Genomic DNA, 26,473 nt, shown 5'->3' on the forward strand with positions numbered 1-26,473 from the left:
TTCACTAATTGATATATGAAAAAAAGACGGACAAGACAACTGCATAACTTCTGAGCTTGCTAAGATAAAATTGGGAAGTTTAACAGTGATAAGATTCCTGGGCTAGATAATATTTCCATGAGGGTTTGAATAGTGGACAAGTACTAACAGAATTGAAATTAGCTAACATCTCTCATATCTTCAGTAGAGATAATAGAAATTGTTTTAGTAATAAAAGGACTGTTAGTATTACATCAGTTGTGCAAAAAGGTTTGGAAAGTCTGATAAGAGATACTTTGTAAAATTTAGAATTTTATTGGATAGTCATCATGGTTTTACTAGGAAAAAAATATTTCTTCACAAATTTTATGACACGGTCTGAAAATATTTCGCCATTTGTAGATGAGGTTAAGGATTTAGATTTGGTGTGTTTGTAATTTTAGAAAACATCTGAGAAAGTGCCACATAAAATGCTTCTAAAGAAACTTATCTCCATAGGTGTGGCGGATAAGTTATATAAGTAGGTGGAAGAGGAGCTGGATGTTAGAAAGCAGAGGATTTGTTATAAATGGACTTCAGTAAAACTAATGCTGTAAGTGGTGTTGTTATCAATAGACTTCAGTAAAACTAATGCTGTAAGTGGTGTTGTTATAAATAGACTTCAGTAAAACTAATGCTGTAAGTGGTGTTGTTATAAATGGACTTCAGTAAAACTAATGCTGTAAGTGGTGTTGTTATAAATGGACTTCAGTAAAACTAATGCTGTAAGTGGTGTTGTTATAAATGGACTTCAGTAAAACTAATGCTGTAAGTGGTGTTGTTATAAATAGACTTCAGTAAAACTAATGCTGTAAGTGGTGTTGTTATAAATGGAGTTCAGTAAAACTAATGCTGTAAGTGGTGTTGTTATAAATGGACTTCAGTAAAACTAATGCTGTAAGTGGTGTTGTTATAAATGGACTTCAGTAAAACTAATGCTGTAAGTAGTGTTGCTATAAATGGAGTTCAGTAAAGCTAATGCTGTAAGTGGTGTTGTTATAAATGGACTTCAGTAAAACTAATGCTGTAAGTGGTGTTGTTATACATGGAGTTCAGTAAAACTAATGCTGTAAGTGGTGTTGTTATAAATGGACTTCAGTAAAACTAATGCTGTAAGTGGTGTTGTTATAAATGGACTTCAGTAAAACTAATGCTGTAAGTGGTGTTGTTATAAATGGACTTCAGTAAAACTAATGCTGTAAGTAGTGTTGTTATAAATGGAGTTCAGTAAAACTAATGCTGTAAGTGGTGTTGTTATAAATGGAGTTCAGTAAAACTAATGCTGTAAGTGGTGTTGTTATAAATGGAGTTCAGTAAAACTAATCCTGTAAGTGGTGTTGTTATAAATGGACTTCAGTAAAACTAATGCTGTAAGTGGTGTTGTTATAAATGGACTTTAGTAAAACTAATGCTGTAAGTGGTGTTGTTATCAATGGACTTCAGTAAAACTAATGCTGTAAGTAATGTTATTATAAATGGACTTCAGTAAAACTAATGCTGTAAGTGGTGTTGTTATAAATGGACTTCAATAAAACTAATGCTGTAAGTGGTGTTGTTATAAATGAACTTCAGTAAAACTAATGCTGTAAGTGGTGTTGTTATAAATGGACATCAATAAAACTAATGCTGTAAGTGGTGTTGTTATAAAAGGACTTCCGTAAAACTAATGCTGTAAGTAGTGTTGCTATAAATGGAGTTCAGTAAAGCTATTGCTGTAAGTGGTGTTGTTATAAATGGAGTTCAGTAAAACTAATGCTGTAAGTGGTGTTGTTATAAATGGACTTCAGTAAAACTAATGCTGTAAGTGGTGTTGTTATAAATGGACTTTAGTAAAACTAATGCTGTAAGTGGTGTTGTTATAAATGGACTTCAGAAAAACTAATGCTGTAAGTGGTGTTGTTATAAATGGACTTCCGTAAAACTAATGCTGTAAGTGGTGTTGTTATAAATGGACTTCAGTAAAAATAATGCTGTAAGTAGTGTTGCTATAAATGGAGTTCAGTAAAGCTAATGCTGTAAGTGGTGTTGTTATAAATGGAGTTCAGTAAAGCTAATGCTGTAAGTGGTGTTGTTATAAATGGAGTTCAGTAAAACTAATCCTGTAAGTGGTGTTGTTATAAATGGTCTTCAGTAAAACTAATGCTGTAAGTGGTGTTGTTATAAATGGACTTAAGTAAAACTAATGCTGTAAGTGGTGTTGTTATCAATGGACTTCAGTAAAACTAATGCTGTAAGTGGTGTTGTTATAAATGGACTTCAGTAAAACTAATGCTGTAAGTGGTGTTGTTATAAATGAACTTCAGTAAAACTAATGCTGTAAGTGGTGTTGTTATAAATGGACATCAGTAAAACTAATGCTGTAAGTGGTGTTGTTATAAATGGACTTCCGTAAAACTAATGCTGTAAGTGGTGTTGTTATAAATGGACTTCAGTAAAACTAATGCTGTAAGTAGTGTTGCTATAAATGGAGTTCAGTAAAGCTAATGCTGTAAGTGGTGTTGTTATAAATGGAGTTCAGTAAAGCTAATGCTGTAAGTGGTGTTGTTATAAATGGAGTTCAGTAAAACTACTGCTGTAAGTGGTTTTGTTATAAATGGACTTCAGTAAAACTAATGCTGTAAGTGGTGTTGTTATAAATGGACTTTATGTAAAACTAATGCTGTAAGTGGTGTTGTTATCAATGGACTTCAGTAAAACTAATGCTGTAAGTGGTGTTGTTACAAATGGACTTCAGTAAAACTAATGCTGTAAGTGGTGTTGTTATAAATGGACTTCAGTAAAACTAATGCTGTAAGTGGTGTTGTTATAAATGGACTTCAGTAAAACTAATGCTGTAAGTGGTGTTGTTATAAATGGACTTCAGTAAAACCACGCTGTAAGTGGTGTTGTTATAAATGGACTTCAGTAAAACCACGCTGTAAGTGGTGTTGTTATAAATGGACTTCAGTAAAACTAATGCTGTAAGTAGTGTTGCTATAAATGGAGTTCAGTAAAGCTAATGCTGTAAGTGGTGTTGCTATAAATGGAGTTCAGTAAAGCTAATGCTGTAAGTGGTGTTGTTATAAATGGAGTTCAGTAAAGCTAATGCTGTAAGTGGTGTTGTTATAAATGGACTTCAGTAAAACTAATGCTGTAAGTGGTGTTGTTATAAATGGACTTCAGTAAAACTAATGCTGTAAGTGGTGTTGTTATAAATGGACTTCAGTAAAACTAATGCTGTAAGTAGTGTTGCTATAAATGGAGTTCAGTAAAGCTAATGCTGTAAGTGGTGTTGTTATAAATGGAGTTCAGTAAAGCTAATGCTGTAAGTAGTGTTGTTATAAATGGAGTTCAGTAAAACCACCGCTGTAAGTGGTGTTGTTATACATGGAGTTCAGTAAAACCAATGCTGTAAGTGGTGTTGTTATAAATGGAGTTCCAGTAAAACCAATGCTGTAAGTGGTGTTGTTATAAATGGAGTTCAGTAAAACTAATGCTGTAAGTGGAGTTGTTATACATGGAGTTCAGTAAAAATAATGCTGTAAGTGGTGTTGTTATAAACGGACTTCAGTAAAACTAATGCTGTAAGTGGTGTTGTTATAAATGGAGTTCAGTAAAGCTAATGCTGTAAGTGGTGTTGTTATAAATGGAGTTCAGTAAAGCTAATGCTGTAAGTGGTGTTGTTATAAATGGAGTCCAGTAAAACCAATGCTGTAAGTGGTGTTGTTATAAATGGACTTCAGTAAAACTAACGCTGTAAGTAGTGTTGTTGTTATAAATGGAGTTCAGTAAAGCTAATGCTGTAAGTGGTGTTGTTATAAATGGAGTTCAGTAAAACTAATGCTGTAAGTGGTGTTGTTATAAATGGACTTCAGTAAAACTAATGCTGTAAGTGGTGTTGTTATAAATAAACTTTAGTAAAACTAATGCTGTAAGTGGTGTTGTTATAAATGGACTTCAGAAAAACTAATGCTGTAAGTGGTGTTGTTATAAATGGACTTCAGTAAAACTAATGCTGTAAGTGGTGTTGTTATAAATGGACTTCAGTAAAAATAATGCTGTAAGTAGTGTTGCTATAAATGGAGTTCAGTAAAGCTAATGCTGTAAGTGGTGTTGTTATAAATGGAGTTCAGTAAAGCTAATGCTGTAAGTGGTGTTGTTATAAATGGAGTTCAGTAAAACTAATCCTGTAAGTGGTGTTGTTATAAATGGACTTCAGTAAAACTAATGCTGTAAGTGGTGTTGTTATAAATGGACTTCAGTAAAACTAATGCTGTAAGTGGTGTTGTTATAAATGGACTTCAGTAAAACTAATGCTGTAAGTGGTGTTGTTATAAATGGACTTCAGTAAAACCAATGCTGTAAGTGGTGTTGTTATAAATGGACTTCAGTAAAACACGCTGTAAGTGGTGTTGTTATAAATGGAGTTCAGTAAAACCAATGCTGTAAGTGGTGTTGTTATAAATGGACTTCAGTAAAACTAATGCTGTAAGTGGTGTTGTTATAAATGGACTTCAGTAAAACTAATGCTGTAAGTAGTGTTGTTATAAATGGAGTTCAGTAAAACTAATGCTGTAAGTGGTGTTGTTATAAATGGACTTCAGTAAAACTAATGCTGTAAGTGGTGTTGTTATAAATGGAGTTCAGTAAAACTAATGCTGTAAGTGGTGTTGTTATAAATGGACTTCAGTAAAACTAATGCTGTAAGTGGTGTTGTTATAAATGGACTTCAGTAAAACTAATGCTGTAAGTGGTGTTGTTATAAATGGACTTCAGTAAAACTAATGCTGTAAGTAGTGTTGTTATAAATGGAGTTCAGTAAAGCTAATGCTGTAAGTGGTGTTGTTATAAATGGAGTTCAGTAAAGCCAATGCTGTAAGTGGTGTTGTTATAAATGGAGTTCAGTAAAACTAATCCTGTAAGTGGTGTTGTTATAAATGGACTTCAGTAAAACCAATGCTGTAAGTGGTGTTGTTATAAATGGACTTTAGTAAAACTAATGCTGTAAGTGGTGTTGTTATAAATGGACTTCAGTAAAACTAATGCTGTAAGTGGTGTTGTTATAAATGGACTTCAGTAAAACTAATGCTGTAAGTGGTGTTGTTATAAATGGACTTCAGTAAAACTAATGCTGTAAGTGGTGTTGTTATAAATGGACTTCAGTAAAACTAATGCTGTAAGTGGTGTTGTTATAAATGGACTTCAGTAAAACTAATGCTGTAAGTGGTGTTGTTATAAATGGACTTCAGTAAAACTAATGCTGTAAGTGTGTTGTTATAAATGGAGTTCAGTAAAACTAATGCTGTAAGTGGTGTTGTTATAAATGGAGTTCAGTAAAACTAATGCTGTAAGTGGTGTTGTTATAAATGGAGTTCAGTAAAACTAATGCTGTAAGTGGTGTTGTTATAAATGGACTTCAGTAAAACTAATGCTGTAAGTGGTGTTGTTATAAATGGACTTCAGTAAAACTAATGCTGTAAGTGGTGTTGTTATAAATGGACTTCAGTAAAACTAATGCTGTAAGTGGTGTTGTTATAAATGGACTTCAGTAAAACTAATGCTGTAAGTGCTGTAGTAAAACTAATGTGTAAGTGTTGTTATAAATGGACTTCAGTAAAACTAATGCTGTAAGTGGTGTTGTTATAAATGGAGTTCAGTAAAACTAATGCTGTAAGTGGTGTTGTTATAAATGGAGTTCAGTAAAGCCAATGCTGTAAGTGGTGTTGTTATAAATGGAGTTCAGTAAAACTAATGCTGTAAGTGGTGTTGTTATAAATGGACTTCAGTAAAACTAATGCTGTAAGTGGTGTTGTTATAAATGGACTTCAGTAAAACTAATGCTGTAAGTGGTGTTGTTATAAATGGACTTCAGTAAAACTAATGCTGTAAGTGGTGTTGTTATAAATGGACTTCAGTAAAACTAATGCTGTAAGTGGTGTTGTTATAAATGGACTTCAGTAAAACTAATGCTGTAAGTGGTGTTGTTATAAATGGACTTCAGTAAAACTAATGCTGTAAGTGGTGTTGTTATTATAAATGGAAGTTCAGTAAAACTAATGCTGTAAAACAATGTAAGTGTTGTTATAAATGGACTTCAGTAAAACTAATGCTGTAAGTGGTGTTGTTATAAATGGAGTTCAGTAAAACTAATGCTGTAAGTGGTGTTGTTATAAATGGAGTTCAGTAAAACTAATGCTGTAAGTGGTGTTGTTATAAATGGAGTTCAGTAAAACTAATGCTGTAAGTGGTGTTGTTATAAATGGACTTCAGTAAAACTAATGCTGTAAGTGGTGTTGTTATAAATGGACTTCAGTAAAACTAATGCTGTAAGTGGTGTTGTTATAAATGGACTTCAGTAAAACTAATGCTGTAAGTGGTGTTGTTATAAATGGACTTCAGTAAAACTAATGCTGTAAGTGGTGTTGTTATAAATGGACTTCAGTAAAACTAATGCTGTAAGTGGTGTTGTTATAAATGGACTTCAGTAAAACTAATGCTGTAAGTGGTGTTGTTATAAATGGAGTTCAGTAAAACTAATGCTGTAAGTGGTGTTGTTATAAATGGAGTTCAGTAAAACTAATGCTGTAAGTGGTGTTGTTATAAATGGAGTTCAGTAAAACTAATGCTGTAAGTGGTGTTGTTATAAATGGAGTTCAGTAAAACTAATGCTGTAAGTGGTGTTGTTATAAATGGAGTTCAGTAAAACTAATGCTGTAAGTGGTGTTGTTATAAATGGAGTTCAGTAAAACTAATGCTGTAAGTGGTGTTGTTATAAATGGAGTTCAGTAAAACTAATGCTGTAAGTGGTGTTGTTATAAATGGAGTTCAGTAAAACTAATGCTGTAAGTGGTGTTGTTATAAATGGAGTTCAGTAAAACTAATGCTGTAAGTGGTGTTGTTATAAATGGAGTTCAGTAAAACTAATGCTGTAAGTGGATGTTGTTATAAATGGAGTTCAGTAAAACTAATGCTGTAAGTGCTGTAAGTGGTTTGTTATAAATGGAGTTCAGTAAAACTAATGCTGTAAGTGGTGTTGTTATAAAATGGAGTTCAGTAAAACCAATGCTGTAAGTGGTGTTGTTATAAATGGAGTTCAGTAAAACTAATGCTGTAAGTGGTGTTGTTATAAATGGAGTTCAGTAAAACCAATGCTGTAAGTGGTGTTGTTATAAATGGAGTTCAGTAAAACTAATGCTGTAAGTGGTGTTGTTATAAATGGAGTTCAGTAAAACTAATGCTGTAAGTGGTGTTGTTATAAATGGACTTCAGTAAAACTAATGCTGTAAGTGGTGTTGTTATAAATGGACTTCAGTAAAACTAAAACTAATGCTGTAAGTGGTGTTGTTATAAATGGACTTCAGTAAAACTAATGCTGTAAGTGGTGTTGTTATAAATGGACTTCAGTAAAACTAATGCTGTAAGTGGTGTTGTTATAAATGGAGTTCAGTAAAATAAATGGACTAAAAACTGCTGTAAGTGGTGTTGTTATAAATGGACTTCAGTAAAACTAATGCTGTAAGTGGTGTTGTTATAAATGGACTTCAGTAAAACTAATGCTGTAAGTGGTGTTGTTATAAATGGACTTCAGTAAAACTAATGCTGTAAGTGGTGTTGTTATAAATGGAGTTCAGTAAAACTAATGCTGTAAGTGGTGTTGTTATAAATGGAGTTCAGTAAAACTAATGCTGTAAGTGGTGTTGTTATAAATGGACTTCAGTAAAACTAATGCTGTAAGTGGTGTTGTTATAAATGGACTTCAGTAAAACTAATGCTGTAAGTGGTGTTGTTATAAATGGACTTCAGTAAAACTAATGCTGTAAGTGGTGTTGTTATAAATGGACTTCAGTAAAACTAATGCTGTAAGTGGTGTTGTTATAAATGGACTTCAGTAAAACTAATGCTGTAAGTGGTGTTGTTATAAATGGACTTCAGTAAAACTAATGCTGTAAGTGGTGTTGTTATAAATGGAGTCCAGTAAAACCAATGCTGTAAGTGGTGTTGTTATAAATGGAGTTCAGTAAAACTAATGCTGTAAGTGGTGTTGTTATAAATGGACTTCAGTAAAACTAATGCTGTAAGTGGTGTTGTTATAAATGGACTTCAGTAAAACTAATGCTGTAAGTGGTGTTGTTATAAATGGACTTCAGTAAAACTAATGCTGTAAGTGGTGTTGTTATAAATGGACTTCAGTAAAACTAATGCTGTAAGTGGTGTTGTGTTGTAAAACTATATAAATGGAGTTCAGTAAAACTAATGCTGTAAGTGGTGTTGTTATAAATGGAGTTCAGTAAAACTAATGCTGTAAGTGGTGTTGTTATAAATGGACTTCAGTAAAACTAATGCTGTAAGTGGTGTTGTTATAAATGGACTTCAGTAAAACTAATGCTGTAAGTGGTGTTGTTATAAATGGAGTTCAGTAAAACTAATGCTGTAAGTGGTGTTGTTATAAATGGAGTAAACCAACGCTCAGTTGCTGTATGGTGTTGTTATAAATGGAGTTCAGTAAAACTAATGCTGTAAGTGGTGTTGTTATAAATGGAGTTCAGTAAAACTAATGCTGTAAGTGGTGTTGTTATAAATGGACTTCAGTAAAACTAATGCTGTAAGTGGTGTTGTTATAAATGGACTTCAGTAAAACTAATGCTGTAAGTGGTGTTGTTATAAATGGACTTCAGTAAAACTAATGCTGTAAGTGGTGTTGTTATAAATGGAGTTCAGTAAAACTAATGCTGTAAGTGGTGTTGTTATAAATGGAGTTCAGTAAAACTAATGCTGTAAGTGGTGTTGTTATAAATGGAGTTCAGTAAAACTAATGCTGTAAGTGGTGTTGTTATAAATGGAGTTCAGTAAAACTAATGCTGTAAGTGGTGTTGTTATAAATGGAGTTCAGTAAAACTAATGCTGTAAGTGGTGTTGTTATAAATGGAGTTCAGTAAAACTAATGCTGTAAGTGGTGTTGTTATAAATGGAGTTCAGTAAAACTAATGCTGTAAGTGGTGTTGTTATAAATGGAGTTCAGTAAAACTAATGCTGTAAGTGGTGTTGTTATAAATGGAGTTCAGTAAAACTAATGCTGTAAGTGGTGTTGTTATAAATGGACTTCAGTAAAACTAATGCTGTAAGTGGTGTTGTTATAAATGGAGTTCAGTAAAACTAATGCTGTAAGTGGTGTTGTTATAAATGGACTTCAGTAAAACTAATGCTGTAAGTGGTGTTGTTATAAATGGAGTTCAGTAAAACTAATGCTGTAAGTGGTGTTGTTATAAATGGAGTTCAGTAAAACTAATGCTGTAAGTGGTGTTGTTATAAATGGAGTTCAGTAAAACTAATGCTGTAAGTGGTGTTTGTTATAAATGGAGTTCAGTAAAACTAATGCTGTAAGTGGTGTTGTTATAAATGGAGTTCAGTAAAACTAATGCTGTAAGTGGTGTTGTTATAAATGGACTTCAGTAAAACTAATGCTGTAAGTGGTGTTGTTATAAATGGACTTCAGTAAAACTAATGCTGTAAGTGGTGTTGTTATAAATGGACTTCAGTAAAACTAATGCTGTAAGTGGTGTTGTTATAAATGGACTTCAGTAAAACTAATGCTGTAAGTGGTGTTGTTATAAATGGACTTCAGTAAAACTAATGCTGTAAGTGGTGTTGTTATAAATGGAGTTCAGTAAAACTAATGCTGTAAGTGGTGTTGTTATAATGGAGTTCAGTAAAACTAATGCTGTAAGTGGTGTTGTTATAAATGGAGTTCAGTAAAACTAATGCTGTAAGTGGTGTTGTTATAAATGGAGTTCAGTAAAACTAATGCTGTAAGTGGTGTTGTTATAAATGGAGTTCAGTAAAACTAATGCTGTAAGTGGTGTTGTTATAAATGGAGTTCAGTAAAACTAATGCTGTAAGTGGTGTTGTTATAAATGGAGTTCAGTAAAACTAATGCTGTAAGTGGTGTTGTTATAAATGGAGTTCAGTAAAACTAATGCTGTAAGTGGTGTTGTTATAAATGGACTTCAGTAAAACTAATGCTGTAAGTGGTGTTGTTATAAATGGACTTCAGTAAAACTAATGCTGTAAGTGGTGTTGTTATAAATGGACTTCAGTAAACCTAATGCTGTAAGTAAAAATGGAGTTCAGTAAAACTAATGCTGTAAGTGGTGTTGTTATAAATGGAGTTCAGTAAAACTAATGCTGTAAGTGGTGTTGTTATAAATGGAGTTCAGTAAAACTAATGCTGTAAGTGGTGTTGTTATAAATGGAGTTCAGTAAAACTAATGCTGTAAGTGGTGTTGTTATAAATGGAGTTCAGTAAAACTAATGCTGTAAGTGGTGTTGTTATAAATGGAGTTCAGTAAAACTAATGCTGTAAGTGGTGTTGTTATAAATGGAGTTCAGTAAAACTAATGCTGTAAGTGGTGTTGTTATAAATGGAGTTCAGTAAAACTGTAAGTGGTGTTGTTATAAATGGAGTCTCAGTAAACCAATGCTGTAAGTGGTTATAAATGGACTTCAGTAAAACTAATGCTGTAAGTGGTGTTGTTATAAATGGAGTTCAGTAAAACTAATGCTGTAAGTGGTGTTGTTATAAATGGAGTTCAGTAAAACTAATGCTGTAAGTGGTGTTGTTATAAATGGAGTTCAGTAAAACTAATGCTGTAAGTGGTGTTGTTATAAATGGAGTTCAGTAAAACTAATGCTGTAAGTGGTGTTGTTATAAATGGACTTCAGTAAAACTAATGCTGTAAGTGGTGTTGTTATAAATGGACTTAATGCTGTAAGTGGTGTTGTTATAAATGGACAGTAAAACTAATGCTGTAAGTGGTGTTGTTATAAATGGACTTCAGTAAAACTAATGCTGTAAGTGGTGTTGTTATAAATGGACTTCAGTAAAACTAATGCTGTAAGTGGTGTTGTTATAAATGGAGTTCAGTAAAACTAATGCTGTAAGTGGTGTTGTTATAAATGGACTTCAGTAAAACTAATGCTGTAAGTGGTGTTGTTATAAATGGAGTTCAGTAAAACTAATGCTGTAAGTGGTGTTGTTATAAATGGAGTTCAGTAAAACTAATGCTGTAAGTGGTGTTGTTATAAATGGAGTTCAGTAAAACTAATGCTGTAAGTGGTGTTGTTATAAATGGAGTTCAGTAAAACTAATGCTGTAAGTGGTGTTGTTATAAATGGACCAGTAAAACTAATGCTGTAAGTGGTGTTGTTATAAATGGAGTTCAGTAAAACTAATGCTGTAAGTGGTGTTGTTATAAATGGAGTTCAGTAAAACTAATGCTGTAAGTGGTGTTGTTATAAATGGAGTTCAGTAAAACTAATGCTGTAAGTGGTGTTGTTATAAATGGAGTTCAGTAAAACTAATGCTGTAAGTGGTGTTGTTATAAATGGAGTTCAGTAAAACTAATGCTGTAAGTGGTGTTGTTATAAATGGAGTTCAGTAAAACTAATGCTGTAAGTGGTGTTGTTATAAATGGAGTTCAGTAAAACTAATGCTGTAAGTGGTGTTGTTATAAATGGAGTTCAGTAAAACTAATGCTGTAAGTGGTGTTGTTATAAATGGAGTTCAGTAAAACTAATGCTGTAAGTGGTGTTGTTATAAATGGAGTTCAGTAAAACTAATGCTGTAAGTGGTGTTGTTATAAATGGAGTTCAGTAAAACTAATGCTGTAAGTGGTGTTGTTATAAATGGAGTTCAGTAAAACTAATGCTGTAAGTGGTGTTGTTATAAATGGAGTTCAGTAAAACTAATGCTGTAAGTGGTGTTGTTATAAATGGACTTCAGTAAAACTAATGCTGTAAGTGGTGTTGTTATAAATGGACTTCAGTAAAACTAATGCTGTAAGTGGTTCAGTTGTTATTGTTAAAATGGACTTCAGTAAAACTAATGCTGTAAGTGGTGTTGTTATAAATGGAGTTCAGTAAAACTAATGCTGTAAGTGGTGTTGTTATAAATGGAGTTCAGTAAAACTAATGCTGTAAGTGGTGTTGTTATAAATGGAGTTCAGTAAAACTAATGCTGTAAGTGGTGTTGTTATAAATGGAGTTCAGTAAAACTAATGCTGGAGTAAGTGGTGTTGTTATAAATGGAGTTCAGTAAAACTAATGCTGTAAGTGGTGTTGTTATAAATGGAGTTCAGTAAAACTAATGCTGTAAGTGGTGTTGTTATAAATGGAGTTCAGTAAAACTAATGCTGTAAGTGGTGTTGTTATAAATGGAGTTCAGTAAAACTAATGCTGTAAGTGGTGTTGTTATAAATGGAGTTCAGTAAAACTAATGCTGTAAGTGGTGTTGTTATAAATGGAGTTCAGTAAAACTAATGCTGTAAGTGGTGTTGTTATAAATGGACTTCAGTAAAACTAATGCTGTAAAATGTGGTGTTGTTATAAATGGACTTCAGTAAAACTAATGCTGTAAGTGGTGTTGTTATAAATGGAGTTCAGTAAAACTAATGCTGTAAGTGGTGTTGTTATAAATGGACTTCAGTAAAACTAATGCTGTAAGTGGTGTTGTTATAAATGGACTTCAGTAAAACTAATGCTGTAAGTGGTGTTGTTATAAATGGACTTCAGTAAAACTAATGCTGTAAGTGGTGTTGTTATAAATGGAGTTCAGTAAAACTAATGCTGTAAGTGGTGTTGTTATAAATGGACTTCAGTAAAACTAATGCTGTAAGTGGTGTTGTTATAAATGGACTTCAGTAAAACTAATGCTGTAAGTGGTGTTGTTATAAATGGACTTCAGTAAAACTAATGCTGTAAGTGGTGTTGTTATAAATGGAGTTCAGTAAAACTGCTGTATGGTGTTGTTATATGGACTTCAGTAAAACTAATGCTGTAAGTGGTGTTGTTATAAATGGACTTCAGTAAAACTAATGCTGTAAGTGGTGTTGTTATAAATGGACTTCAGTAAAACTAATGCTGGAGTTCAGTAAAACTAATGCTGTAAGTGGTGTTGTTATAAATGGAGTTCAGTAAAACTAATGCTGTAAGTGGTGTTGTTATAAATGGAGTTCAGTAAAACTAATGCTGTAAGTGGTGTTGTTATAAATGGAGTTCAGTAAAACTAATGCTGTAAGTGGTGTTGTTATAAATGGAGTTCAGTAAAACTAATGCTGTAAGTGGTGTTGTTATAAATGGAGTTCAGTAAAACTAATGCTGTAAGTGGTGTTGTTATAAATGGAGTTCAGTAAAACTAATGCTGTAAGTGGTGTTGTTATAAATGGACTTCAGTAAAACTAATGCTGTAAGTGGTGTTGTTATAAATGGAGTTCAGTAAAACTAATGCTGTAAGTGGTGTTGTTATAAATGGAGTTCAGTAAAACTAATGCTGTAAGTGGTGTTGTTATAAATGGAGTTCAGTAAAACTAATGCTGTAAGTGGTGTTGTTATAAATGGAGTTCAGTAAAACTAATGCTGTAAGTGGTGTTGTTATAAATGGAGTTCAGTAAAACTAATGCTGTAAGTGGTGTTGTTATAAATGGAGTTCAGTAAAACTAATGCTGTAAGTGGTGTTGTAAAACTATAAAGTGGTGTTATAAATGGAGTTCAGTAAAACTAATGCTGTAAGTGGTGTTGTTATAAATGGACTTCAGTAAAACTAATGCTGTAAGTGGTGTTGTTATAAATGGACTTCAGTAAAACTAATGCTGTAAGTGGTGTTGTTATAAATGGACTTCAGTAAAACTAATGCTGTAAGTGGTGTTGTTATAAATGGACTTCAGTAAAACTAATGCTGTAAGTGGTGTTGTTATAAATGGACTTCAGTAAAACTAATGCTGTAAGTGGTGTTGTTATAAATGGACTTCAGTAAAACTAATGCTGTAAGTGGTGTTGTTATAAATGGACTTCAGTAAAACTAATGCTGTAAGTGGTGTTGTTATAAATGGACTTCAGTAAAACTAATGCTGTAAGTGGTGTTGTTATAAATGGACTTCAGTAAAACTAATGCTGTAAGTGGTGTTGTTATAAATGGACTTCAGTAAAACTAATGCTGTAAGTGGTGTTGTTATAAATGGAGTTCAGTAAAACTAATGCTGTAAGTGGTGTTGTTATAAATGGAGTTCAGTAAAACTAATGCTGTAAGTGGTGTTGTTATAAATGGAGTTCAGTAAAACTAATGCTGTAAGTGGTGTTGTTATAAATGGAGTTCAGTAAAACTAATGCTGTAAGTGGTGTTGTTATAAATGGAGTTCAGTAAAACTAATGCTGTAAGTGGTGTTGTTATAAATGGAGTTCAGTAAAACTAATGCTGTAAGTGGTGTTGTTATAAATGGAGTTCAGTAAAACTAATGCTGTAAGTGGTGTTGTTATAAATGGAGTTCAGTAAAACTAATGCTGTAAGTGGTGTTGTTATAAATGGAGTTCAGTAAAACTAATGCTGTAAGTGGTGTTGTTATACATGGAGTTCAGTAAAAATAATGCTAAAAGTGGTGTTGTTATAAATGGACTTCAGTAAAACTAATGCTGTAAGTGGTGTTGTTATAAATGGAGTTCAGTAAAACTAATGCTGTAAGTGGTGTTGTTATAAATGGAGTTCAGTAAAACTAATGCTGTAAGTGGTGTTGTTATAAATGGACTTCAGTAAAACTAATGCTGTAAGTGGTGTTGTTATAAATGGAAGTGGTGTTGTTATAAATGGAGTTCAGTAAAACTAATGCTGTAAGTGGTGTTGTTATAAATGGAGTTCAGTAAAACTAATGCTGTAAGTGGTGTTGTTATAAATGGAGTTCAGTAAAACTAATGCTGTAAGTGGTGTTGTTATAAATGGACTTCAGTAAAACTAATGCTGTAAGTGGTGTTGTTATAAATGGACTTCAGTAAAACTAATGCTGTAAGTGGTGTTGTTATAAATGGACTTCAGTAAAACTAATGCTGTAAGTGGTGTTGTTATAAATGGAGTTCAGTAAAACTAATGCTGTAAGTGGTGTTGTTATAAATGGAGTTCAGTAAAACTAATGCTGTAAGTGGTGTTGTTATAAATGGACTTCAGTAAAACTAATGCTGTAAGTGGTGTTGTTATAAATGGACTTCAGTAAAACTAATGCTGTAAGTGGTGTTGTTATAAATGGAGTTCAGTAAAACTAATGCTGTAAGTGGTGTTGTTATAAATGGAGTTCAGTAAAACTAATGCTGTAAGTGGTGTTGTTATAAATGGAGTTCAGTAAAACTAATGCTGTAAGTGGTGTTGTTATAAATGGAGTTCAGTAAAACTAATGCTGTAAGTGGTGTTGTTATAAATGGAAGTTCAGTAAAACTAATGCTGTAAGTGGTGTTGTTATAAATGGACTTCAGTAAAACTAATGCTGTAAGTGGTGTTGTTATAAATGGAGTTCAGTAAAACTAATGCTGTAAGTGGTGTTGTTATAAATGGACTTCAGTAAAACTAATGCTGTAAGTGGTGTTGTTATAAATGGACTTCAGTAAAACTAATGCTGTAAGTGGTGTTGTTATAAATGGAGTTCAGTAAAACTAATGCTGTAAGTGGTGTTGTTATAAATGGAGTTCAGTAAAACTAATGCTGTAAGTGGTGTTGTTATAAATGGATTCAGTAAAACTAATGCTGTAAGTGTGGTAATTGTATAAATGGAGTTCAGTAAAACTAATGCTGTAAGTGGTGTTGTTATAAATGGACTTCAGTAAAACTAATGCTGTAAGTGGTGTTGTTATAAATGGACTTCAGTAAAACTAATGCTGTAAGTGGTGTTGTTATAAATGGACTTCAGTAAAACTAATGCTGTAAGTGGTGTTGTTATAAATGGACTTCAGTAAAACTAATGCTGTAAGTGGTGTTGTTATAAATGGACTTCAGTAAAACTAATGCTGTAAGTGGTGTTGTTATAAATGGACTTCAGTAAAACTAATGCTGTAAGTGGTGTTGTTATAAATGGAGTTCAGTAAAACTAATGCTGTAAGTGGTGTTGTTTCAGTAAATAAGTGGTGTTGTTATAAATGGAGTTCAGTAAAACTAATGGTTGTTATAAATGGAGTTCAGTAAAACTAATGCTGTAAGTGGTGTTGTTATAAATGGACTTCAGTAAAACTAATGCTGTAAGTGGTGTTGTTATAAATGGAGTTCAGTAAAACTAATGCTGTAAGTGGTGTTGTTATAAATGGAGTTCAGTAAAACTAATGCTGTAAGTGGTGTTGTTATAAATGGAGTTCAGTAAAACTAATGCTGTAAGTGGTGTTGTTATAAATGGACTTCAGTAAAACTAATGTAAGTGGTGTTGTATAAATGGACTGTAAGTGGTGTTGTTATAAATGGACTTCAGTAAAACTAATGCTGTAAGTGGTGTTGTTATAAATGGAGTTCAGTAAAACTAATGCTGTAAGTGGTGTTGTTATAAATGGAGTTCAGTAAAACTAATGCTGTAAGTGGTGTTGTTATAAATGGAGTTCAGTAAAACTAATGCTGTAAGTGGTGTTGTTATAAATGGAGTTCAGTAAAACTAATGCTGTAAGTGGTGTTGTTATAAATGGAGTTCAGTAAAACTAATGCTGTAAGTGGTGTTGTTATAAATGGAGTTCAGTAAAACTAATGCTGTAAGTGGTGTTGTTATAAATGGAGTTCAGTAAAACTAATGCTGTAAGTGGTGTTGTTATAAATGGAGTTCAGTAAAACTAATGCTGTAAGTGGTGTTGTTATAAATGGACTTCAGTAAAACTAATGCTGTAAGTGGTGTTGTTATAAATGGAGTTCAGTAAAACTAATGCTGTAAGTGGTGTTGTTATAAATGGACTTCAGTAAAACTAATGCTGTAAGTGGTGTTGTTATAAATGGACTTCAGTAAAACTAATGCTGTAAGTGGTGTTGTTATAAATGGAGTTCAGTAAAACTAATGCTGTAAGTGGTGTTGTTATAAATGGAGTTCAGTAAAACTAATGCTGTAAGTGGTGTTGTTATAAATGGAGTTCAGTAAAACTAATGCTGTAAGTGGTGTTGTTATAAATGGAGTTCAGTAAAACTAATGCTGTAAGTGGTGTTGTTATAAATGGAGTTCAGTAAAACTAATGCTGTAAGTGGTGTTGTTATAAATGGAGTTCAGTAAAACTAATGCTGTAAGTGGTGTTGTTATAAATGGAGTTCAGTAAAACTAATGCTGTAAGTGGTGTTGTTATAAATGGAGTTCAGTAAAACTAATGCTGTAAGTGGTGTTGTTATAAATGGAGTTCAGTAAAACTAATGCTGTAAGTGGTGTTGTTATAAATGGACTTCAGTAAAACTAATGCTGTAAGTGGTGTTGTGTTATAAATGGAGTGGTGTTGTTATAAATGGACTTCAGTAAAACTAATGCTGTAAGTGGTGTTGTTATAAATGGACTTCAGTAAAACTAATGCTGTAAGTGGTGTTGTTATAAATGGAGTTCAGTAAAACTAATGCTGTAAGTGGTGTTGTTATAAATGGAGTTCAGTAAAACTAATGCTGTAAGTGGTGTTGTTATAAATGGAGTTCAGTAAAACTAATGCTGTAAGTGGTGTTGTTATAAATGGAGTTCAGTAAAACTAATGCTGTAAGTGGTGTTGTTATAAATGGAGTTCAGTAAAACTAATGCTGTAAGTGGTGTTGTTATAAATGGAGTTCAGTAAAACTAATGCTGTAAGTGGTGTTGTTATAAATGGAGTTCAGTAAAACTAATGCTGTAAGTGGTGTTGTTATAAATGGACTTCAGTAAAACTAATGCTGTAAGTGGTGTTGTTATAAATGGACTTCAGTAAAACTAATGCTGTAAGTGGTGTTGTTATAAATGGACTTCAGTAAAACTAATGCTGTAAGTGGTGTTGTTATAAATGGAGTTCAGTAAAACTAATGCTGTAAGTGGTGTTGTTATAAATGGACTTCAGTAAAACTAATGCTGTAAGTGGTGTTGTAAATGGATAAAAACTAATGCTGTAAGTGGTGTTGTTATAAATGGAGTTCAGTAAAACTAATGCTGTAAGTGGTGTTGTTATAAATGGAGTTCAGTAAAACTAATGCTGTAAGTGGTGTTGTTATAAATGGAGTTCAGTAAAACTAATGCTGTAAGTGGTGTTGTTATAAATGGAGTTCAGTAAAACTAATGCTGTAAGTGGTGTTGTTATAAATGGACTTCAGTAAAACTAATGCTGTAAGTGGTGTTGTTATAAATGGAGTTCAGTAAAACTAATGCTGTAAGTGGTGTTGTTATAAATGGACTTCAGTAAAACTAATGCTGTAAGTGGTGTTGTTATAAATGGACTTCAGTAAAACTAATGCTGTAAGTGGTGTTGTTATAAATGGAGTTCAGTAAAACTAATGCTGTAAGTGGTGTTGTTATAAATGGAGTTCAGTAAAACTGTAAGTGGTGTTGTTATAAATGGACTTCAGTAAAACTAATGCTGTAAGTGGTGTTGTTATAAATGGACTTCAGTAAAACTAATGCTGTAAGTGGTGTTGTTATAAATGGAGTTCAGTAAAACTAATGCTGTAAGTGGTGTTGTTATAAATGGACTTCAGTAAAACTAATGCTGTAAGTGGTGTTGTTATAAATGGACTTCAGTAAAACTAATGCTGTAAGTGGTGTTGTTATAAATGGACTTCAGTAAAACTAATGCTGTAAGTGGTGTTGTTATAAATGGAGTTCAGTAAAACTAATGCTGTAAGTGGTGTTGTTATAAATGGAGTTCAGTAAAACTAATGCTGTAAGTGGTGTTGTTATAAATGGAGTTCAGTAAAACTAATGCTGTAAGTGGTGTTGTTATAAATGGACTTCAGTAAAACTAATGCTGTAAGTGGTGTTGTTATAAATGGAGTTCAGTAAAACTAATGCTGTAAGTGGTGTTGTTATAAATGGAGTTCAGTAAAACTAATGCTGTAAGTAAGTGGTTCAGTAAAACTAATGCTGTAAGTGGTTGTTGTTATAAATGGAGTTCAGTAAAACTAATGCTGTAAGTGGTGTTGTTATAAATGGAGTTCAGTAAAACTAATGCTGTAAGTGGTGTTGTTATAAATGGACTTCAGTAAAACTAATGCTGTAAGTGGTGTTGTTATAAATGGAGTTCAGTAAAACTAATGCTGTAAGTGGTGTTGTTATAAATGGAGTTCAGTAAAACTAATGCTGTAAGTGGTGTTGTTATAAATGGACTTCAGTAAAACTAATGCTGTAAGTGGTGTTGTTATAAATGGAGTTCAGTAAAACTAATGCTGTAAGTGGTGTTGTTATAAATGGAGTTCAGTAAAACTAATGCTGTAAGTGGTGTTGTTATAAATGGAGTTCAGTAAAACTAATGCTGTAAGTGGTGTTGTTATAAATGGAGTTCAGTAAAACTAATGCTGTAAGTGGTGTTGTTATAAATGGAGTTCAGTAAAACTAATGCTGTAAGTGGTGTTGTTATAAATGGAGTTCAGTAAAACTAATGCTGTAAGTGTTGTTAATGCTGTAAATGGAGTTCAGTAAAACTAATGCTGTAAGTTGTTGTTATAAATGGAGTTCAGTAAAAACTAATGCTGTAAGTGGTGTTGTTATAAATGGAGTTCAGTAAAACTAATGCTGTAAGTGGTGTTGTTATAAATGGAGTTCAGTAAAACTAATGCTGTAAGTGGTGTTGTTATAAATGGAGTTCAGTAAAACTAATGCTGTAAGTGGTGTTGTTATAAATGGAGTTCAGTAAAACTAATGCTGTAAGTGGTGTTGTTATAAATGGAGTTCAGTAAAACTAATGCTGTAAGTGGTGTTGTTATAAATGGAGTTCAGTAAAACTAATGCTGTAAGTGGTGTTGTTATAAATGGACTTCAGTAAAACTAATGCTGTAAGTGGTGTTGTTATAAATGGAGTTCAGTAAAACTAATGCTGTAAGTGGTGTTGTTATAAATGGACTTCAGTAAAACTAATGCTGTAAGTGGTGTTGTTATAAATGGACTTCAGTAAAACTAATGCTGTAAGTGGTGTTGTTATAAATGGACTTCAGTAAAACTAATGCTGTAAGTGGTGTTGTTATAAATGGAGTTCAGTAAAACTAATGCTGTAAGTGGTGTTGTTATAAATGGAGTTCAGTAAAACTAATGCTGTAAGTGGTGTTGTTATAAATGGACTTCAGTAAAACTAATGCTGTAAGTGGTGTTGTTATAAATGGACTTCAGTAAAACTAATGCTGTAAGTGGTGTTGTTATAAATGGACTTCAGTAAAACTAATGCTGTAAGTGGTGTTGTTATAAATGGACTTCAGTAAAACTAATGCTGTAAGTGGTGTTGTTATAAATGGACTTCAGTAAAACTAATGCTGTAAGTGGTGTTGTTATAAATGGAGTTCAGTAAAACTAATGCTGTAAGTGGTGTTGTTATAAATGGAGTTCAGTAAAACTAATGCTGTAAGTGGTGTTGTTATAAATGGTTCAGTAAAACTAATGCTGTAAGTGGTGTTGTTATAAATGGAAAACTTCTGTAAGTGGTGTTGTTATAAATGGAGTTCAGTAAAACTAATGCTGTAAGTGGTGTTGTTATAAATGGAGTTCAGTAAAACTAATGCTGTAAGTAGTGTTGTTATAAATGGAGTTCAGTAAAACTAATGCTGTAAGTGGTGTTGTTATAAATGGAGTTCAGTAAAACTAATGCTGTAAGTGGTGTTGTTATAAATGGAGTTCAGTAAAACTAATGCTGTAAGTGGTGTTGTTATAAATGGAGTTCAGTAAAACTAATGCTGTAAGTGGTGTTGTTATAAACCGGAGTTCAGTAAAACTGCTGTAAGTGGTGTTGTTATAAATGGACTTCAGTAAAACTAATGCTGTAAGTGGTGTTGTTATAAATGGACTTCAGTAAAACTAATGCTGTAAGTGGTGTTGTTATAAATGGACTTCAGTAAAACTAATGCTGTAAGTGGTGTTGTTATAAATGGAGTTCAGTAAAACTAATGCTGTAAGTGGTGTTGTTATAAATGGACTTCAGTAAAACTAATGCTGTAAGTGGTGTTGTTATAAATGGAGTTCAGTAAAACTAATGCTGTAAGTGGTGTTGTTATAAATGGAGTTCAGTAAAACTAATGCTGTAAGTGGTGTTGTTATAAATGGAGTTCAGTAAAACTAATGCTGTAAGTGGTGTTGTTATAAATGGAGTTCAGTAAAACTAATGCTGTAAGTGGTGTTGTTATAAATGGAGTTCAGTAAAACTAATGCTGTAAGTGGTGTTGTTATAAATGGAGTTCAGTAAAACTAATGCTGTAAGTGGTGTTGTTATAAATGGAGTTCAGTAAAACTAATGCTGTAAGTGGTGTTGTTATAAATGGAGTTCAGTAAAACTAATGCTGTAAGGTGTTGTTATACATGGAGTTCAGTAAAACTAATGTTAAGTATAAATGGACTTCAGTAAAACTAATGCTGTAAGAGGTGTTGTTATAAATGGAGTTCAGTAAAACTAATGCTGTAAGTGGTGTTGTTATAAATGGAGTTCAGTAAAACTAATGCTGTAAGTGGTGTTGTTATAAATGGAGTTCAGTAAAACTAATGCTGTAAGTGGTGTTGTTATAAATGGAGTTCAGTAAAACTAATGCTGTAAGTGGTGTTGTTATAAATGGAGTTCAGTAAAACTAATGCTGTAAGTGGTGTTGTTATAAATGGAGTTCAGTAAAACTAATGCTGTAAGTGGTGTTGTTATAAATGGAGTTCAGTAAAACTAATGCTGTAAGTGGTGTTGTTATAAATGGAGTTCAGTAAAACTAATGCTGTAAGTGGTGTTGTTATAAATGGAGTTCAGTAAAACTAATGCTGTAAGTGGTGTTGTTATAAATGGAGTTCAGTAAAACTAATGCTGTAAGTGGTGTTGTTATAAATGGAGTTCAGTAAAACTAATGCTGTAAGTGGTGTTGTTATAAATGGAGTTCAGTAAAACTAATGCTGTAAGTGGTGTTGTTATAAATGGAGTTCAGTAAAACTAATGCTGTAAAGTGGTGTTGTTATAAATGGACTCTTCAGTAAAACTAATGCTGTAAGTGGTGTTGTTATAAATGGACTTCAGTAAAACTAATGCTGTAAGTGGTGTTGTTATAAATGGAGTTCAGTAAAACTAATGCTGTAAGTGGTGTTGTTATAAATGGACTTCAGTAAAACTAATGCTGTAAGTGGTGTTGTTATAAATGGACTTCAGTAAAACTAATGCTGTAAGTGGTGTTGTTATAAATGGAGTTCAGTAAAACTAATGCTGTAAGTGGTGTTGTTATAAATGGAGTTCAGTAAAACTAATGCTGTAAGTGGTGTTGTTATAAATGGACTTCAGTAAAACTAATGCTGTAAGTGGTGTTGTTATAAATGGAGTTCAGTAAAACTAATGCTGTAAGTGGTGTTGTTATAAATGGACAGTTCAGTAAAACTAATGCTGTAAGTGGTGTTGTTATAAATGGACTTCAGTAAAACTAATGCTGTAAGTGGTGTTGTTATAAATGGACTTCAGTAAAACTAATGCTGTAAGTGGTGTTGTTATAAATGGAGTTCAGTAAAACTAATGCTGTAAGTGGTGTTGTTATAAATGGAGTTCAGTAAAACTAATGCTGTAAGTGGTGTTGTTATAAATGGACTTCAGTAAAACTAATGCTGTAAGTGGTGTTGTTATAAATGGACTTCAGTAAAACTAATGCTGTAAGTGGTGTTGTTATAAATGGACTTCAGTAAAACTAATGCTGTAAGTGGTGTTGTTATAAATGGAGTTCAGTAAAACTAATGCTGTAAGTGGTGTTGTTATAAATGGAGTTCAGTAAAACTAATGCTGTAAGTGGTGTTGTTATAAATGGAGTTCAGTAAAACTAATGCTGTAAGTGGTGTTGTTATAAATGGAGTTCAGTAAAACTAATGCTGTAAGTGGTGTTGTTATAAATGGAGTTCAGTAAAACTAATGCTGTAAGTGGTGTTGTTATAAATGGAGTTCAGTAAAACTAATGCTGTAAGTGGTGTTGTTATAAATGGAGTTCAGTAAAACTAATGCTGTAAGTGGTGTTGTTATAAATGGAGTTCAGTAAAACTAATGCTGTAAGTGGTGTTGTTATAAATGGAGTTCAGTAAAACTAATGCTGTAAGTGGTGTTGTTATAAATGGACTTCAGTAAAACTAATGCTGTAAGTGGTGTTGTTATAAATGGAGTTCAGTAAAACTAATGCTGTAAGTGGTGTTGTTATAAATGGAGTTCAGTAAAACTAATGCTGTAAGTGGTGTTGTTATAAATGGAGTTCAGTAAAACTAATGCTGTAAGTGGTGTTGTTATAAATGGAGTTCAGTAAAACTAATGCTGTAAGTGGTGTTGTTATAAATGGAGTTCAGTAAAACTAATGCTGTAAGTGGTGTTGTTATAAATGGAGTTCAGTAAAACTAATGCTGTAAGTGGTGTTGTTATAAATGGAGTTCAGTAAAACTAATGCTGTAAGTGGTGTTGTTATAAATGGAGTTCAGTAAAACTAATGCTGTAAGTGGTGTTGTTATAAATGGACTTCAGTAAAACTAATGCTGTAAGTGGTGTTGTTATAAATGGACTTCAGTAAAACTAATGCTGTAAGTGGTGTTGTTATAAATGGAGTTCAGTAAAACTAATGCTGTAAGTGGTGTTGTTATAAATGGAGTTCCAGTAAAACTAATGCTGTAAGTGGTGTTGTTATAAATGGACTTCAGTAAAACTAATGCTGTAAGTGGTGTTGTTATAAATGGACTTCAGTAAAACTAATGCTGTAAGTGGTGTTGTTATAAATGGACTTCAGTAAAACTAATGCTGTAAGTGGTGTTGTTATAAATGGAGTTCAGTAAAACTAATGCTGTAAGTGGTGTTGTTATAAATGGACTTCAGTAAAACTAATGCTGTAAGTGGTGTTGTTATAAATGGACTTCAGTAAAACTAAATGCTGTAAGTGGTGTTGTTATAAATGGACTTCAGTAAAACTAATGCTGTAAGTGGTGTTGTTATAAATGGACTTCAGTTAAAACTAATAAATGCTGTAAATTAATTGTTGTTATAAATGGAGTTCAGTAAAAACTAATGCTGTATAGAAATGGTGTTTATTATAAAATGTGGGTTTTCAGTAAAACTAATGCAAAATGGTGTTGTTATAAATGGACTTCAGTAAAACTAATGGTATGAGTGGTGTTGTTATAAATGGACTTCAGTAAAACTAATGCTGTAAGTGGTGTTGTTATAAATGGACTTCAGTAAAACTAATGCTGTAAGTGGTGTTGTTATAAATGGACTTCAGTAAAACTAATGCTGTAAGTGGTGTTGTTATAAATGGAGTTCAGTAAAACTAATGCTGTAAGTGGTGTTGTTATAAATGGAGTTCAGTAAAACTAATGCTGTAAGTGGTGTTGTTATAAATGGAGTTCAGTAAAACTAATACTGTAAGTGGTGTTGTTATAAATGGACTTCAGTAAAACTAATGCTGTGGTGTTGTTATAAATGGAGTTCAGTAAAGCCAATGCAGTAAAAGCTGTAAGTGGTGTTGTTATAAATGGGTTCAGTAAAAACTAATGCTGTAAGTGGTGTTGTTATAAATGGACTTCAGTAAAACTAATGCTGTAAGTAGTGTTGCTATAAATGGACTTCATTAAAAGCTAATGCTGTAAGTGTGGTGTTATTATATATGGACTTCAGTGGAAACTAATGCTGTATAGTGGTGTTGTTATAAATGGACTTCAGTAAAACTAATGCTGTAAGTGGTGTTGTTATAAATGGACTTCAGTAAAACTAATGCTGTAAGTGGTGTTGTTATAAATGGAGTTCAGTAAAACTAATGCTGTAAGTGGTGTTGTTATAAATGGACTTCAGTAAAACTAAATGCTAATGTTGTTATAAATGGACTTCTAAAACTATTGCTGTAAGTGGTGTTGTTATAAATGGACTTCAGTAAAACTAATGCTGTAAGTGGTGTTGTTATAAATGGAGTTCAGTAAAACTAATGCTGTAAGTGGTGTTGTTATAAATGGAGTTCAGTAAAACTAATGCTGTAAGTGGTGTTGTTATAAATGGACTTCAGTAAAACTAATGCTGTAAGTGGTGTTGTTATAAATGGACTTCAGTAAAACTAATGCTGTAAGTGGTGTTGTTATAAATGGAGTTCAGTAAAACTAATAAGTAAGTGGTTGTTATAAATGGAGTTCAGTAAAACTAATGCTGTAAGTGGTGTTGTTATAAATGGACTTCAGTAGAACTAATGCTGTAAGAGTGGTGTTGTCATAAATGGAGTTCAGTAAAAATAATGCTGTAAGTGAATTGTTGTTATAAATGGACTTCAGTAAAACTAATGCTGTAATGTGTTGTTATAAATGGAGGTTCAAGTAAAACTAATACTGTAAGTGGTTTTTGTTATAAATGGACTTCAGTAAAACTAATGCTGTAAGTGGTGTTGTTATAAATGGACTTCAGTAAAACTAATGCTGTAGTGGGTGTTGTTATAAATGGACTTCAGTAAAACTAATGCTGTAAGTAGTGTTGCTATAAATGGAGTTCAGTAAAGCTAATGCTGTAAGTAGTGTTTGTTATAAATGGAGTTCAGTAAAGCTAATGCTGTAAGTGGTGTTGTTATAAATGGAGTTCAGTAAAACTAATGCTGTAAGTGTTGTTGTTATAAATGGAGTTCAGTAAAACTAATGCTGTAAGAGGTGTTGTTATAAAATGGAGTTCAGGAAAACTAATGCTGTAAAAGTAAGTGTTGTTATAAATGGAGTTCAGTAAAACTAATGCTGTAGTGAAGGTGTTGTTATAAATGGAGTTCAGTAAAACTAATGCTGTAAGTGGTGTTGTTATACATGGAGTTCAGTAAAAATAATGCTGTAAGTGAATGTTGTTATAAATGCACAGTTCAGTAAAACTAATGCTGTAAATGGTGTTGCTATAAATGGAGTTCAGTAAAGCTAATGCTGTAAGTGGTGTTGTTATAAATGGAGTTCAGTAAGAACTAATGCTGTGGTGGTGTTGTTATAAATGGAGTTTCAGTAAAACTAATGCTGTAAGTAATTTGTTATACATGGAGTTCAGTAAAACTAATGCTGTGGTGTTGTTATAAATGGAGTTCAGTAAAACTAATGCTGTAAGTGGTGTTATAAAAATGGAGTTCAGTAAAACTAATGCTGTAAGGTGGTGTGTTATACACGGAGTTCAGGAAAACTAATGCTGTAAGAGGTGTTGTTATAAATGGAGTTCAGTAAAACTAATGCTGTAAGAGGTGTTGTTATAAATGGAGTTCAGTAAAACTAATGCTGTAAGTGGTTTTGTTATAAATGGAGTTCAGTAAAACTAATGCCTTAAGTGTTGTTTGTTGATAGGTTCACTAAATGCTGAAAACATAATACTAGTAAGTGTTGTTGTTATAAATGGACTTCAGTAAAACTAATGCTGTAAGTGGTGTTATTTATAAATGGACTTCAGTAAAACTAATGCAAGTAAAAATTAATTTGTTATAAATGGACTTCAGTAAAACTAATGCTGTAAGTGGTGTTGTTATAAATGGACTTCAGTAAAACTAATGCTGTAAGTAGTGTTTTTATAAATGGAGTTCAGTAAA

This window comes from Tachypleus tridentatus, chromosome 11, assembly GCF_004210375.1.
Source record: "Tachypleus tridentatus isolate NWPU-2018 chromosome 11, ASM421037v1, whole genome shotgun sequence".
NCBI classification, from domain to species: Eukaryota; Metazoa; Arthropoda; class Merostomata; order Xiphosura; family Limulidae; genus Tachypleus; species Tachypleus tridentatus.